The sequence below is a fragment of the Abramis brama genome (genome assembly GCF_963993115.1).
Source record: "Abramis brama genome assembly, chromosome: 15".
Lineage (NCBI taxonomy): Eukaryota > Metazoa > Chordata > Actinopteri > Cypriniformes > Leuciscidae > Abramis > Abramis brama.
In genome coordinates, this window is record NC_139977.1 from 9,177,244 (window position 1) to 9,191,428 (window position 14,185).

The window sequence follows — 14,185 nt, forward strand, 5'->3', positions numbered from 1 at the left end:
TAAATCAGCTATAAAAAGGTCCCCTTTTGACCTCCTGAACATGTTTCTGGCAAAAGAGTCCTCAATCTTGGGCTTTCTATACATACTCATAGATTCCTTCTGATGCTTCATAAGCCATATAGATGTCCATATCTGACCTTTTGAACTTATTTGTGGTCAAAGTGTCCTAACAGTTTTTCAAAGTATAGAAAGTTATAGACTCCTTTTGATGATAAATCAGCTATACAGAGGTCCCCTTTTGACCTCCAGAACATATTTCTGGCCAAAGAGTCCTTGATCTTGGGCTTTCTATACATACTCATAGACTCCTTCTGATGCTTCATAAGCCATATAGATGTCCATATCTGACCTTTTGAACTTATTTGTGGTCAAAGTGTCCTAACATTTTTTTCAAACTATAGAAAGTTATAGACTCCTTTTGATGATAAATCAGCTATACAGAGGTCCCCTTTTCACCTCCAGAACATATTTCTGGCCAAAGAGTCCTCTATCTTGGGCTTCCTATACATACTCATAGACTCCTTCTGATGCTTCATAAGCCATATAGATTTCCATATCTGACCTTTTGAACTAATTTGTGGTCAAAGTGTCCTCAAAATTTTTCAAACTATATAAAGTTATAGACTCCATTTGATGATAAATCAGCTATACAGAGGTCCCCTTTTGACCTCCTGAACATATTTCTGGCCAAAGAGTCCTCGATCTTGGGCTTTCTATACATACTCATAGACTGCTTCTGATGCTTCATAAGGCATATAAGATGTCCATATCTGACCATTTGAACTTATTTGTGGTCAAAGTGTCCTAAAAAAAATTCAAACTATATAAAGTTATAGACTCCTTTTGATGATAAGTCAGCTATACAGAGGTCCCCTTTTGACCTACTGAACATGTTTCTGGCCCAAGAGTCCTTGATCTTGGGCTTTCTATACATACTCATAGACTCCTTCTGATGCTTCATAAGCCATATAGATGTCCATATCTGACCTTTTGAACTTATTTGTGGTCAAAGTGTCCTAAAAAAAATTCAAACCAAATAAAGTTATAAAGTCCTTTTGATGATAAATCAGCTATAAAAAGGTCCCCTTTTGACCTCCTGAACATGTTTCTGGCCAAAGAGTCCTCAATCTTGGGCTTTCTATACATACTCATAGATTCCTTCTGATGCTTCATAAGCCATATTGATGTCCATATCTGACCTTTTGAACTTATTTGTGGTCAAAGTGTCCTAACATTTTTTCAAAGTATAGAAAGTTATAGACTCCTTTTGATGATAAATCAGCTATACAGAGGTCCCCTTTTGACCTCCAGAACATATTTCTGGCCAAAGAGTCCTTGATCTTGGGCTTCCTATACATACTCATAGACTCCTTCTGATGCTTCATAAGCCATATAGATGTCCATATCTGACCTTTTGAACTTATTTGTGGTCAAAGTGTCCTAACATTTTTTTCAAACTATAGAAAGTTATAGACTCCTTTTGATGATAAATCAGCTATACAGAGGTCCCCTTTTGACCTCCAGAACATATTTCTGGCCAAAGAGTCCTCTATCTTGGGCTTCCTATACATACTCATAGACTCCTTCTGATGCTTCATAAGCCATATAGATGTCCATATCTGACCTTTTGAACTTATTTGTGGTCAAAGTGTCCTAAAAAAAATTCAAACTATATAAAGTTATAGACTCCTTTTGATGATAAGTCAGCTATACAGAGGTCCCTTTTTGACCTCCTGAACATATTTCTGGCCAAAGAGTCCTCGATCTTGGGCTTTCTATACATACTCATAGACTCCTTCTGATGCTTCATAAGCCATATATATGTCCATATCTGACCTTTTGAACTTATTTGTGGTCAAAGTGTCCTAAAAAAAATTCAAACTATATAAAGTTATAGACTCCTTTTGATGATGTCAGCTATACAGAGGACCCCTTTTGACCTCCTGAACATGTTTCTGGCCAAAGAGTCCTCGATCTTGGGCTTTCTATACATACTCATAGACTCCTTCTGGTGCTTCATAAGCCATATAGATGTCCATATCTGACCTTTTGAACTTATTTGTGGTCAAAGTGTCCTAAAAAAAATTCAAACTATATAAAGTTATAGACTCCTTTTGATGATAAGTCAGCTATACAGAGGTCCCTTTTTGACCTCCTGAACATATTTCTGGCCAGAGTCCTCGATCTTGGGCTTTCTATACATACTCATAGTCCAACTCCTTCTGATGCTTCATAAGCCATATAGATGTCCATATCTGACCTTTTGAACTTATTTCTGGTCAAAGTGTCCTCAAAATTTTTCAAACTATATAAAGTTATAGTCTCCTTCTGATGATAAATCAGCTATACAGAGGTCCCCTTTTGACCTACTGAACATATTTCTGGCCAAAGAGTCCTAAAAGATTAACACTATACATTCAGACTGATATCTTCGGATGTTATATCATCCTGACAAAAGTCCATATTTGACCTACCGAATTTTTTTCTGGCCAATGAGTGAGTACTCGAAACTTGACCTTTCCATACATACTTGTTGACTCTTTCTGATGTTACGTCAGACATACAGAATTCCATATTTGACCCAAGGAACATATTTCTTGCCAAAGAGTCCTCGATCTTGGGCTTTCTATACATACTAATAGACTCCTTCTGATGCTTCATAAGCCATATAGATGTCCATATCTGACCTTTTGAACTTATTTCTGGTCAAAGTGTCCTCAAAATTTTTCAAACTATATAAAGTTATAGACTCCTTCTGATAATAAATCAGCTATACAAAGGTCACCTTTTGACCTTCTGAACATATTTCTGGCCAAAGAGTTCTTGAACATTATCTTGCTATACTACAGATTGACTTCTTGTGATGTTATATTAACCAGCCAGTAGTCTATTTTTGACCTACTGAACATATTTCTAGCCAGAGACCGTGAACATCAACTCACTATACATATAGACTGACTTCTCGTAATGTAAAATCAGGCAGACAGTAGTCCACATTTGACTGATTGAAAAATAATTTGACCAAAGAGTTCTCAAAAGGATTTTGTCTATCATAAATGTATAGACTCCTTCTGATGTTAAATCAGCCATACAGAAGTCCATATTTGACCTTCTGAACATATTTCTGGCCAGAGACCTTGAACATTTACCTTACTATTTATATTTCTCCTACCATAAAGACTTCTCGTGATGTTATGTCAGCCAGACTGTAGCCATATTTGACTGATTTAACATGTTTTTGGCCAAAGAATCCTCAAAATGTGTTTTACTCTTAGAAACTCATAGACTCCTTCTGATGTTAAATCAGCCATACAGAAGTCCATATTTGACCCAAGGAATATATTTATGGCCATAGAGTTCTCGATCTTGACCTTTCTATACATACTCATAGACTCCTTCTAATGTTACATAAGCCATATAGATATCCATATCTGACCTTTTGAACTTATTTCTGGTCATCAAAAGTTTTTAAACTATATAAAGTTATAGACTCTTTCTGATGATAAATCAGCTATTCAGAGGTCCCCTTTTGACCTACTGAACATATTTCTGGCCAAAGAGTCCTAAAAGATTAACACTATACATTCAGACTGATATCTTCGGATGTTATATCATCCTGACAAAAGTCCATATTTGACCTACCGAATTTTTTTCTGGCCAAGGAGTGAGTACTCGAAACTTGACCTTTCCATATATACTTGTTGACTCTTTCTGATGTTACGTCAGACATACAGAATTCCATATTTGACCCAAGGAACATATTTCTTGCCAAAGAGTCCTCGATCTTGGGCTTTCTATACATACTCATAGACTCCTTCTGATGCTTCATAAGCCATATAGATGTCCATATCTGACCTTTTGAACTTATTTGTGGTCAAAGTGTCCTCAAAATTTTTCAAACTATATAAAGTTATAGTCTCCTTCTGATAATAAATCAGCTATACAAAGGTCACCTTTTGACCTTCTGAACATATTTCTGGCCAAAGAGTTCTTGAACATTATCTTGCTATACTACAGATTGACTTCTTGTGATGTTATATTAACCAGCCAGTAGTATATTTTTGACCTACTGAAAATATTTCTGGCCAGAGTCTGTGAACATTAACTCACTATACAATATAGACTGACTTCTTGCAATGCCAAACCAGGCAGGCAGTAGTCCATATTTGACCGATTGAAAAAAAAATTGACCAAAGAGTTCTCAAAAGGATTTTGTCTATCATAATCTATAGACTCCTTCTGATGTTAAATCAGTCATACAGAAGTCCATATTTGACCTACCGAAAATATTACTGGCCAAAGAGTCCTTAAAGATTAACACTATACATTCAGATTGATATCTTCGGATGTTATATCATCATGACAAAAGTCCATATTTGACATACTGAAATTTTTTCTGGTCAAAGAGTCTAAACTTGACCATTCTATATATACTCATTGACTCTTTCTGATTCTTCATTAGCTATATAGATGTCCATATCTGGCGAATTGAAAATATTTTTGGCAAAAAGGCCCTCACAAGTTAACTTACTAAATACTCATAGACTTCTTCTGATGATACATCACTTTAACAGGTATGTGACCCTCTGAATATATTTTTGGCCAAAGAATCATTGAACATTAACTATCTATACATATTGACTCAAGAGTCAAAATTTGACCTCTTTTGGTCTGATTTATCATCAGATGGAGTCTATAATTTTACATAGTTTAAAAACTTTTGAGGAACCTTTGACCAGAAATAATAATAGGTCATAAATATGGACATAAATATGGCTTATGAAGAATCAGAAGGAGACTATGAGTATGTATAGAAAGTTCAAGATTGGCCACAAATATGTCCCTTGGGTCAATTATGGACTTCTTTATGGCTGATGTAACATCAGATGGAGTAATGTATAGAAAGAAACAGCATAAGGAGTCAATGAGCATGTATAGAATGTTCAAGATCGAGGACTCTTTTACTAGAAATATGTTCAGTAGGTCAGTTATGAACAATTGTCTGGCTGATGAAACATCAGAAGGAGTCAATGAGCTTGTAAAGAAAGTTCAAAATCGAGGACTCTTTTACCAGAAATATTTTCAGTAGGTAAATTATGGAGTACTCTCTGGCTGATGAAGCACTAAAAGGAGTCAATGAGCATGTATAGAAAGTTCAAGTACATAGACTCGTTGGCCAGAAAAAAAGAAAAAAAAATGTCATTATGGACAGTTGTCTGACCGATGTACTATCTGAAGGAGTCTATAAGTGTGAATCGAAAGTTCAAGATCAAGGACTCTTCAGTCAGAAATATGTTCAACATGTTAAATCTGAACTACTTTATGGCTAAAGAAACAAAATAAGGCGTCACTGAGAATGTATAGAAAGTTCAAAATCGCGGACTCTTTTACCAGAAATATTTTCAGTAGGTCCATTATTGACTACTGTCTGGCTGATGAAACACTAAAAGGAGTCAATTAGCATGTACAAAATTTTCAAGTCAGAAATATGTTCAACATGTCAAATCTGGACTTCTGTATGGCTAAAGAAACAAAATAAGGCATCACTGAGAATGTATAGAAAGTTCAAGATCGAGAACTCTTTTACTTCAATAGTCAATATCTACAATTGTCTGGCCGATGTACTATCTGAAAGAGTCTATAAGTATGAATAGAAAGTTCAAGATCGAGGAATCTTCGGTCAGAAATATGTTCATTATGTCAAATCAGAACTACTGCATGGCTGATGGAACACCAGAAAGAGTCTATGAGTATGTTTAAAAGGTTCAAGATCGAGGACTCTTTTGCCAGAAATATGTTTAGTGGGTCAAATATGGACTGCTGTCTGGCTGATGAATCAGAAGTCAATTAAGATTGAGGAAGAAGATTATGAATAGAAAGTTCAAGTTCAAAGACTCTTCAGGTAGAAATATGTTCAGTGGGTCAATTATCTATATGGAGTCACTGAGAATCTATAGAAAGTTCAAGACGGAGGACTCTTTTACTATAAATATGTTCAGATGGTCAATTATGGACTATTGTCTGCTTGTGAAACATCAGAAGGACTCAATGAGCCTATATAGAAAGTTCAAGTTCAAGACTCTTCGGGCAGCAATATGTTCAGTAGGTCAATTATGGACTAATGTCTGGCTGATGAAACACTAAAAGGAGTCAATTAGCATGTACAGAATGTTCAAGTTCATGGACTTGTTGGCCAGAAATATGTTTAATAATTAATATGGACAATTGTCTGTCCGATGTAGTTTCTGAAAGAGTCTATAATTATGAATAGAAAGTTCAAGATCAAAGACTCTTTGGTCAGAAATATGTTCAACATGTCAAATCTGGACTTCTGTATGGCTGAAGAAACATCAGAAGTAAATGATTATGTATAGAAAGTTCAAGTTCATAGACTCTTCGGGCAGAAAAATGTTCAGTAGGTCAATTGTGGACAATTATCTGGCTGATGAAACATCAGAAGGAGTATGTATAGAAAGAATAAGATCAAGGCCAGAAATATGTTCAATTGATCAAATTTTGAAATACTATATTGCTGTTGTAAAATCAGGAGTCATTGAGTATGTATTGAAAAATGTTCATAGACTCATTGGTCAGAAATAGGTTTGATAGGTCATATTGATACAATACAATACAATAATGTTTTGCTATTGTAACATCAGAAGGAGTCAATGTATAGAGAAATCAAGATTATAAACCCATCGCTCAGAAATGAGTTTAGTAGTCAATTATGGATCATTTTTTGGCTGAAGTACTATCTGAAAGCGTCTATGAGTAGCCTATGTATAGAAAGATCAAGGACTCTTCCAGACAGAAATATGTTCAATTGTCAAATATGGATAATAGCCTGGGTGATGAAAAATCAGAAGGAGATAGTAATTATGTATAGATAATTAAAGTTCTAGGTCTCTTTGTCCAGATATATGTTCAATGGATCAAATTTGGACTAACAATATGGTTGATTTAACATCAAAAGTAGTCGATGAGAATGCATATAAACATACCTTTTGACGACTCTTTTGGCCAGAAATATGTTCTCTTGGTCAAATATGGACTACTGTATGGTGGATGTAAAATCAAAAATAGTCTAGGAGAAGGAACAGTAAGTTAAACTTTGATGATTCTTTTGCCAGAAATATGTTCAGTAGGTCAATAATTAACTTCTGTCTCAATGATGAAACATCAGAACAAGCCTATGATTATGTATAGAACGATCAAGATCGAGGACACTTTGGTTATAGAAATGTTCAATAGGTCAAATTTGAACTATACTGTATGGCTGATGAAACATCAGAAGGATTGTAAGAGCAATTAGTCTAGAAATTTAAAGTTCAAGGTCTCATGTCTAGAAATATGTTCAAAATATAAAATTTGAACTACTGTTCAAATACATTGGATAGCAGATCGGATAGAAGATACATAAATTAACAAGTCTACAAGTATGTTTAGAAAGTTCAAGATCGAGGACTCTATGGTCAGAAATATATTTAATGGGTCAAGTATGGACATCTTTCAGGCTGATGAAACATCGGAAGCTGTCAATGAGCATGTACAGAAAGGTCAAGATCAGGGACTCTTTGACCAGAAATATGTTAGTAGGTTAAATATGGACTTTTGTATGGCTAATGTATTATTAAGAGAAGTCAATAAGCAGAGAAAGTTAATGTTCAAAGACTCTTTGGCCAAAAATGTGTTCCGTAGTTCAAATAGGAACCTCTGTATGGCTGAATTAACATAATAAGAAACCCTTTGAGGACCATTTGACCAGAAATAAGTTTAATAGGTCAAATATGGAATTCTATATGTGGCTTATGAACCATCAGAAGGAGTCTAGGAGTTAGAATGCAAAGTTCAAGATTGAGGACTCTTTTTTATCAGAAGGAGTCTATAACTTTATATAGTTTGAACATTTTTGAGGACACTTTGACCAGAAATAAGTTCAAAATGTCAGATATGGACATCTATATGGCTTATGAAGCATCAGAAGGAGTCTATGAGTATGTATAGAAAGCCCAAGATCGAGGACTCTTTGGCAAGAAATATGTTCCTTGGGTTAAATATGGAATTCTGTATATCTGACGTAACATCAGAAAGAGTCAACAATATGGAAAGGTCAAGTTTCGAGTACACACTCCTTGGCCAGAAAAAAATTCGGTAGGTCAAATATGGACTTTTGTCAGGATGATATAACATCCGAGGATATCAGTCTGAATGTATAGTGTTAATCTTTTAGGACTCTTTGGCCAGAAATATGTTCAGTAGGTCAAAAGGGGACCTCTGTATAGCTGATTTATCATCAGAAGGAGACTATAACTTTATATAGTTTGAAAAATTTTGAGGACACTTTGACAAGAAATAAGTTCAAAAGGTCAGATATGGACATCTATATGGCTTATAAAGCATCAGAAGGAATCTATGAGTATGTATAGAAAGCCCAATATTGAGGACTCTTTGGCCAAAAACATGTTCAGGAGGTCAAAAGGGGACCTCTGTATAGCTGACTTATCATCAGAAGGAGACTATAACTTTATATACTTTGAAAAATTTTGAGGACACTTTGACAAGAAATAAGTTCAAAAGGTCAGCTATGGACATCTATATGGCTTATAAAGCATCAGAAGGAATCTATGAGTATGTATAGAAAGCCCAATATTGAGGACTCTTTGGCCAAAAACATGTTCAGGAGGTCAAAAGGGGACCTCTGTATAGCTGACTTATCATCAAAAGGAGTCTATAACTTTATATAGTTTGAAAAATTTTAGGACACTTTGACCACAGATAAGTTCAAAATGTCAGATATGGAAATCTATATGGCTTAAGAAGCATCAGAAGGAGTCTATGAGTATGTATAGAAAGCCCAAGATCGAGGACTCTTTGGCCAGAAATATGTTCAGTAGGTCAAAAGGGGCCCTCTGTATAGCTGATTTATCTTAAAAAGGAGTCTATAACTTTATATAGTTTGAAAAATTTTAGGACACTTTGACCACAAATAAGTTCAAAATGTCAGATATGGAAATCTATATGGCTTATGAAGCATCAGAAGGAATCTATGAGTATGTATAGAAAGCCCAAGATTGAGGACTCTTTGGCCAGAAATATGCTCAGGAGGTCAAAAGGGGACCTCTGTATAGCTGACATCATCAAAAGGAGTCTATAACTTTATATAGTTTGAAAAATGTTAGGACACTTTGACCACAAATAAGTTCAACAGGTCAGATATGGACATCTATATGGCTTATGAAGCATCAGAAGGAGTCTATGAGTATGTATAGAAAGCATAAGATTGAGGATTCTTTGGCCAGAAATATGTTCTGGAGGTCAAAAGGGGCCCTCTGTATAGCTGATTTATCATCAAAAGGAGTCTATAACTTTCTATAGTTTGAAAAAATGTTAGGACACTTTGACCACAAATAAGTTCAAAAGGTCAGATATGGACATCTATATGGCTTATGAAGCATCAGAAGGAGTCTATGAGTATGTATAGAAATCCCATGATCGAGGACTCTTTGGCCAGAAATATGTTCAGGAGGTCAAAAGGGGACCTCTGTATAGCTGATTTATCATCAAAAGGAGTCTATAACTTTATATAGATTGATTTCTTTTTTTTAGGACACTTTGACCACAAATAAGTTCAAAAGGTCAGATATGGACATCTATATGGCTTATGAAGCATCAGAAGGAATCTATGAGTATGTATGGAAAGCCCAAGATTGAGGACTCTTTGGCAAGAAATATGTTCCTTGGGTTAAATATGGAATTCTGTATGTCTGACGTAACATCAGAAAGAGTCAACAATATGGAAAGGTCAAGTTTCGAGTACTCACTCCTTGGCCAGAAAAAAATTCGGTAGGTCAAATATGGACTTTTGTCAGGATGATATAACATCCGAGGATATCAATCTGAATGTATAGTGTTAATCTTTTAGGACTCTTTGGCCAGAAATATGTTCAGTAGGTCAAAAGGGGACCTCTGTATAGCTGATTTATCATCAGAAGGAGACTATAACTTTATATAGTTTGAAAAATTTTGAGGACACTTTGACAAGAAATAAGTTCAAAAGGTCAGATATGGACATCTATATGGCTTATAAAGCATCAGAAGGAATTTATGAGTATGTATAGAAAGCCCAATATTGAGGACTCTTTGGCCAAAAACATGTTCAGGAGGTCAAAAGGGGACCTCTGTATAGCTGACATCATCAAAAGGAGTCTATAACTTTATATAGTTTGAAAAATTTTAGGACACTTTGACCACAAATAAGTTCAAAATGTCAGATATGGACATCTATATGGCTTATGAAGCATCAGAAGGAGTCTATGAGTATGTATAGAAATCCCATGATCGAGGACTCTTTGGCCAGAAATATGTTCAGGAGGTCAAAAGGGGACCTCTGTATAGCTGATTTATCATCAAAAGGAGTCTATAACTTTATATAGATTGATTTCTTTTTTTTTAGGACACTTTGACCACAAATAAGTTCAAAAGGTCAGATATGGACATCTATATGGCTTATGAATCATCAGAAGGAGTCTATGAGTATGTATAGAAAGCATAAGATCGAGGACTCTTTGGCCAGAAATATGTTCTGGAGGTCAAAAGGGGTCCTCTGTATAGCTGATTTATCATCAAAAGGAGTCTATAACTTTATATAGTTTGAAAACTTTGAGGACACTTTGACCACAAATAAGTTCAACAGGTCAGATATGGACATCTATATGGCTTATGAAGCATCAGAAGGAGTCTATGAGTATGTATAGAAAGCATAAGATCGAGGACTCTTTGGCAAGAAATATGTTCTGGAGGTCAAAAAGGGCCCTCCGTATAGGTGATTTATCATCAAAAGGAGTCTATAACTTTATATAGTTTGAATTTTTTTTAGGACACTTTGACCACAGATAAGTTCAAAAGGTCAGATATGGTCATCTATATGGCTTATGAAGCATCAGAAGGAGTCTATGAGTATGTATAGAAAGCATAAGATCGAGGACTCTTTGGCCAGAAATATGTTCTGGAGGTCAAAAGGGGCACTCTGTATAGCTTATTTATCATCAAAAGGAGTCTATAACTTTCTATAGTTTGAAAAATTTTGAGGACACTTTGACCACAAATAAGTTCAACAGGTCAGATATGGACATCTATATGGCTTATGAAGCATCAGAAGGAGTCTATGAGTATGTATAGAAAGCCCATGATCGAGGACTCTTTGGCCAGAAATATGTTCAGGAGGTCAAAAGGGGACCTCTGTATAGCTGATTTATCTTTAAAAGGAGTCTATAACTTTCTATAGTTTGAAAAAATGTTAAGACACTTTGACCACAAATAAGTTCAACAGGTCAGATATGGACATCTATATGGCTTATGAAGCATCAGAAGGAGTCTATGAGTATGTATAGAAAGCCCATGATCGAGGACTCTTTGGCCAGAAATATGTTCAGGAGGTCAAAAGGGGACCTCTGTATAGCTGATTTATCTTTAAAAGGAGTCTATAACTTTATATAGTTTGAAAAATTTTAGGACACTTTGACCACAAATAAGTTCAAAATGTCAGATATGGAAATCTATATGGCTTATGAAGCATCAGAAGGAGTCTATGAATATGTATAGAAAGCATAAGATCGAGGACTCTTTGGCCAGAAATATGTTCTGGAGGTCAAAAGGGGACCTCTGTATAGCTGATTTATCATCAAAAGGAGTCTATAACTTTATATAGATTGATTTCTATTTTTTAGGACACTTTGACCACAAATAAGTTCAAAAGGTCAGATATGGACATCTATATGGCTTATGAAGCATCAGAAGGAGTCTATGAGTATGTATAGAAAGCATAAGATCGAGGACTCTTTGGCCAGAAATATGTTCTGGAGGTCAAAAGGGGTCCTCTGTATAGCTGATTTATCATCAAAAGGAGTCTATAACTTTCTATAGTTTGAAAAAATGTTAGGACATATTGACCACAAATAAGTTCAAAATGTCAGATATGGAATTCTATATGGCTTATGAAGCATCAGAAGGAGTCTAGAGTATGTATAGAAAGCCCAAGATCGAGGACTCTTTGGCCAGAAATATGTTCAGGAGGTCAAAGGGGGACCTCTGTATAGCTGACTTATCATCAAAAGGAGTCTATAACTTTCTATAGTTTGAAAAATTTTGAGAACACTTTGACCACAAATAAGTTCAAAAGGTCAGATATGGACATCTATATGGCTTATGAATCATCAGAAGGAGTCTATGAGTATGTATGGAAAGCCCAAGATTGAGGACTCTTTGGCCAGAAATATGTTCAGGAGGTCAAAAGGGGACCTCTGTATAGCTGACTTATCATCAAAAGGAGTCTATAACTTTATATAGTTTGAAAAATTTTAGGACACTTTGACCACAAATAAGTTCAACAGGTCAGATATGGACATCTATATGGCTTATGAAGCATCAGAAGGAGTCTATGAGTATGTATAGAAAGCCCAAGATCGAGGACTCTTTGGCCAGAATTATGTTCATGAGGTCAAAAGGGGCCCTCTGTATAGCTGATTTATCTTTAAAAGGAGTCTATAACTTTATATAGTTTGAAAATTTTTGGACACTTTGACCACAAATAAGTTCAAAATGTCAGATATGGAAATCTATATGGCTTATGAAGCATCAGAAGGAGTCTATGAGTATGTATAGAAAGCCCATGATCGAGGACTCTTTGGCCAGAAATATGTTCAGGAGGTCAAAAGGGGACCTCTGTATAGCTGATTTATCTTTAAAAGGAGTCTATAACTTTATATAGTTTGAAAAATTTTAAGACACTTTGACCACAAATAAGTTCAAAATGTCAGATATGGAAATCTATATATGGCTTATGAAGCATCAGAAGGAGTCTATGAGTATGTATAGAAAGCATAAGATCGAGGACTCTTTGGCAAGAAATATGTTCTGGAGGTCAAAAAGGGCCCTCCGTATAGCTGATTTATCATCAACAGGAGTCTATAACTTTATATAGTTTGAATTTTTTTTAGGACACTTTGACCACAGATAAGTTCAAAAGGTCAGATATGGTCATCTATATGGCTTATGAAGCATCAGAAGGAGTCTATGAGTATGTATAGAAAGCCCAAGATCGAGGACTCTTTGGCCAGAAATATGTTCAGGAGGTCAAAAGGGGCCCTCTGTATAACTGATTTATCATCAAAAGGAGTCTATAACTTTATATAGTTTGAAAACTTTGAGGACACTTTGACCACAAATAAGTTCAACAGGTCAGATATGGACATCTATATGGCTTATGAAGCATCAGAAGGAGTCTATGAGTATGTATAGAAATCCCATGATCGAGGACTCTTTGGCCAGAAATATGTTCAGGAGGTCAAAAGGGGACCTCTGTATAGCTGATTTATCATCAAAAGGAGTCTATAACTTTATATAGATTGATTTCTTTTTTTTTAGGACACTTTGACCACAAATAAGTTCAAAAGGTCAGATATGGACATCTATATGGCTTATGAATCATCAGAAGGAGTCTATGAGTATGTATAGAAAGCATAAGATCGAGGACTCTTTGGCCAGAAATATGTTCTGGAGGTCAAAAGGGGTCCTCTGTATAGCTGATTTATCATCAAAAGGAGTCTATAACTTTATATAGTTTGAAAACTTTGAGGACACTTTGACCACAAATAAGTTCAACAGGTCAGATATGGACATCTATATGGCTTATGAAGCATCAGAAGGAGTCTATGAGTATGTATAGAAAGCATAAGATCGAGGACTCTTTGGCAAGAAATATGTTCTGGAGGTCAAAAAGGGCCCTCCGTATAGCTGATTTATCATCAAAAGGAGTCTATAACTTTATATAGTTTGAATTTTTTTTAGGACACTTTGACCACAGATAAGTTCAAAAGGTCAGATATGGTCATCTATATGGCTTATGAAGCATCAGAAGGAGTCTATGAGTATGTATAGAAAGCATAAGATCGAGGACTCTTTGGCCAGAAATATGTTCTGGAGGTCAAAAGGGGCACTCTGTATAGCTTATTTATCATCAAAAGGAGTCTATAACTTTCTATAGTTTGAAAAATTTTGAGAACACTTTGACCACAAATAAGTTCAAAAGGTCAGATATGGACATCTATATGGCTTATGAATCATCAGAAGGAGTCTATGAGTATGTATGGAAAGCCCAAGATTGAGGACTCTTTGGCCAGAAATATGT